This window comes from Lolium rigidum, chromosome 2, assembly GCF_022539505.1.
Source record: "Lolium rigidum isolate FL_2022 chromosome 2, APGP_CSIRO_Lrig_0.1, whole genome shotgun sequence".
NCBI classification, from domain to species: domain Eukaryota; kingdom Viridiplantae; phylum Streptophyta; class Magnoliopsida; order Poales; family Poaceae; genus Lolium; species Lolium rigidum.
Genome location: NC_061509.1, coordinates 262,436,264 through 262,439,989, shown reverse-complemented (window position 1 = coordinate 262,439,989; position 3,726 = coordinate 262,436,264).

Below are 3,726 nucleotides of genomic sequence, written 5' to 3'. Positions count from 1 at the left end.
ACAGTGGGGTGTTGCATGAATAATATTGATCACACTATGTAATACAAATAACATAGCGTTCATCGCTAACTCCGTTGTTTGTTGGTATGTGTTGTACATATAGTTATGTGTACTAACCAAAAGAATTTGCATAACATCTATTGTCCTACCTGCCCATTTCACCGGGGCCAACTTGGAACTACATGTAATTAAGGTATACCCTTTCGAATAGCTCGGAACAATGCATTAGCACTCCATGAACATACAATATCCTCAAACTACCACATATTTTCCTTGTTTTACCTAACTGTCACTTTAGGGTTCGCAGGTTCAACATAATAATATGCAATGCACTTTGCAGATACATACCAAACTCATATATGCGATGGGGCAATAAAAGTTTAGTGCTAAAATCATGCCACTCAGGCCCTAGCAATAATCATTAAATATAGAAAAGGTGTATCAACACCATACAAGAATATCCTCAAGATAAACACCTCAAATATCGATACATATGCCTGATTACATGATCAATCTCATCCAATCCCCATCCACCTCATGTGCCTATAGATAACTACTCACTCATGGTGATGGAGAGTGAGAACATGGTTGATGGAGACGGTGTTGGTGACGATGGTTGTGAAGATAGCGTCGAAATCCCCCTCTCCGACGTGGAGAGCAGGACGAATCTAACCCCCAAAATAAAGATCTTGGTGGTGGTGCTTTGTTTAACGGAAAGCTTCGTCCTCCCGTGAGGATAGGTTTTCGGGGTATATAAGGAGGTATGTGAAAGGAGGAGCTGAGACATCGTTCGAGGGCTGAAAGAGCCCAGGTGGCGCGACCTAGGGTGGGCCCCGCACCATCTGCTCTATTTACTAGCCTGTTGACCTCATGGTTTCCCACTTCATCTTATTTTGTTCCTCCTGAAAATTGCTAAGTGTGGCCTCTGGCCTTGCCCTTTTTGGAGTCTAGTAGCTCCTATAATCTTAAAATACTAACAAAAGGCTTTTCTGCCATACATAGTTAAAACCAAAATAAAGGGATTTTATAGAAAAGTCCCATAAATCATCTAAAAATTCTTAAGTAATGATATATTAATGCAAATAACAATATAAAATAGTCTTATAAGTTGTTATCATGATAATACAAAATGCACATATCAATATAACATGAGCTAGTCATAGAGGCGGGACTAGGAATATCTTATTTTGTGTTTATGATTACAAACATGTAATAGGTTTCCTCCAATATCAAAATATCCAGAGCTAGTACAATTGCAACATAAAATATAAACTTAATTATGAAACAAAAAAAATATGAATAATATAACTTTATTATGGCCTCCACGACATATTTCCTTCATGAGCAGCCTGAGGGGTTTCTTGTTGAAGGCAAAGAAGACTATGTGTGCAAGATGAAGAAAAATCTATATGGCCTAAAATAACACCAAGAAAATGGCACATGAAGTTTTATTCGGTCATGGGGAGAAAGGCTACAAGAGGTGTAGCTCAGACCAATGTATTTTTATCTAGAGGTTATCAGGTGATGATTTTACCATGTTGTTGCTCTATGTTGATGATATGTTCATTGTTGACAAGAATGTCTCTAGAATTGCTAGACTAGAGAAAGAGTTGAGAAAGTTTTGCCATGAAAGACTTGGGCTAGTAAATTGTATTCTCGACGTGAATATTGAGAGATAGAAAATCCAACAAGTTGTACTTATCTTAGGAGAAGTATATTGAGAAAGTACTTCGAAAGTTCAAAACGGACGAGACAAGGGAAGTAAGTTATCCACTAACATGTCATTTCAAGTTGAGAAAAACCAATGCCCCTCCACAGATAAGATGCAAAAGGAAATGCATAATGCTCCTTATGCTTTACCGGTCGGGAGTTTGATTTATGCTATGGTGTGAACACGACTTGACACTGCTCAACAGGTTAGTACGGTGAGAAGATTTATTTCTAATCCAGGAAGACCACATTGGGAAGCCGTCAAGTGGATTTCGATGTATTTCCGGGGCAACACAAATATGAAGCTTTGTTTTGGTGCTACTGAGCCCAAGACGATTGCTTATTCAGATTCAGACTTGACTGGAGATGTCGATGGTAGAAAGTGTGCTACATGTTATTTGATTACCCATTCAGGGAGAGCGGTGGCATGGCAATGCATATCGCAAAAGTGTGCGGCTTTGAACACAACTGAAGCCGAGTTCATAACAGTAACAAAGGCATATAACACCAATAAAACACCGTTCCACTAGTATTACATCGCTCAGAGTGGTACAACAGAAACATATGCGGGGCCAAGGCATGTCTATAGAATTAAAAATCTGACTCTTTACAAAAGATCAACATAACCTCCTACTTTACAATGAGGTAAAACTACAAATAAACTCCAGAAAAACGTCTCGTCATCTAATCTTATCAGGAACTCTACTTCTAGAGGGTTTGACTAGCTATAGAGGCTATGACTAGATTCTAGCTAATTAGGAGCTAGGTTTAGGGAGCTAGTTCCCTTTTACTACTAATCTAGATTTTCTCCTTATTGGATGTGGTATTTGACTCTTCTGACACGGTCCTGTCCCTTGAAGTAGTTGTTGACTCCTCGGCCTTCGAGTTGCACTGTAGATCCTCCTTCGATGCCTCCATATCTAAGCAGGGGATTTAAGGTGGGATGAGTACGAGCGTACTCAACAAGTTCATTATAGGAAAGAGGTGCTTAATGCACTAACTACAACCAGAGACCAAAAAGTCCAAGGCTATGCAAGTTTTTGTAATCATTTCTTCAAAAGGTTGCTTTTATTCTGAAGAACTATGTCCGTCAGCCTTCACCGGGTGTCTAGAACTTCATGGAGTTACTTTCCGGCCGCGTTCGCAGTTCCATAACCCGAAACAGGGAGTGACATGTCACGATTTGTTACACTCTGCAGAGGTGTGTTGCTTTACCCATAAGAGATCTTAACCTTGGTGCCAACCGGGCGTACTTTCCCGTCCACACTTCCATGGTGTGAGGCCCGGTATAAGGTCCTATCCAATATTGTATTCCTCCGCGACCTCGCACACCCACCCTTTGTTGCAATTCCGACCTTGGGTCCTCGCCGGTCTTGTATCACTTGGATACCTTCCGACCTCGACAACTATCAGGTTTCGCGACCTTGATACCTTCGCCGGTCATTGCAACCCCTCATAGACCGCATTACCGTGGGGAATTAGCATGGGATCCCCACCCACCGGTTGTTCTCGCAAGACACAACTGCTACGGTAAGCGCATCCGTTGATGTACGAGAGGAAGGAACACACTTGACTACTCCGTCCCACTCCAGATCTTATGGTTAACACGATTTTTACGGCACAAGAATCACTGGACGACATTTGTTGTTAATCCTAGATGGATATAAACCCATTGCAATGTAACCTCCACCATACTCACACCATGGTTCCATTGCCCACCACATAGTCATACTCATATTTATGAAATTAGCATTTTTGCTTCTCATGCAAGAGTGATAAGTATAGTACTTTGCAAGTAATTTGGTAAAACTACTCAAAGTAACATGAGCAAGCGATGAACTTTCCTTTCTTGACAGCAAGATTATGCAGCCAAGGTCTTCGATACAAAATAACTCCAAATTCTGAAATAGCATCATCGTCCGGTAAGGACGATGTTTAAAAGATTGGCAAGGATGCAATAATGCATAAGTATGAGATGCAATCGCTCTAAGCGTGACCTAACCCCGATGATTTAGG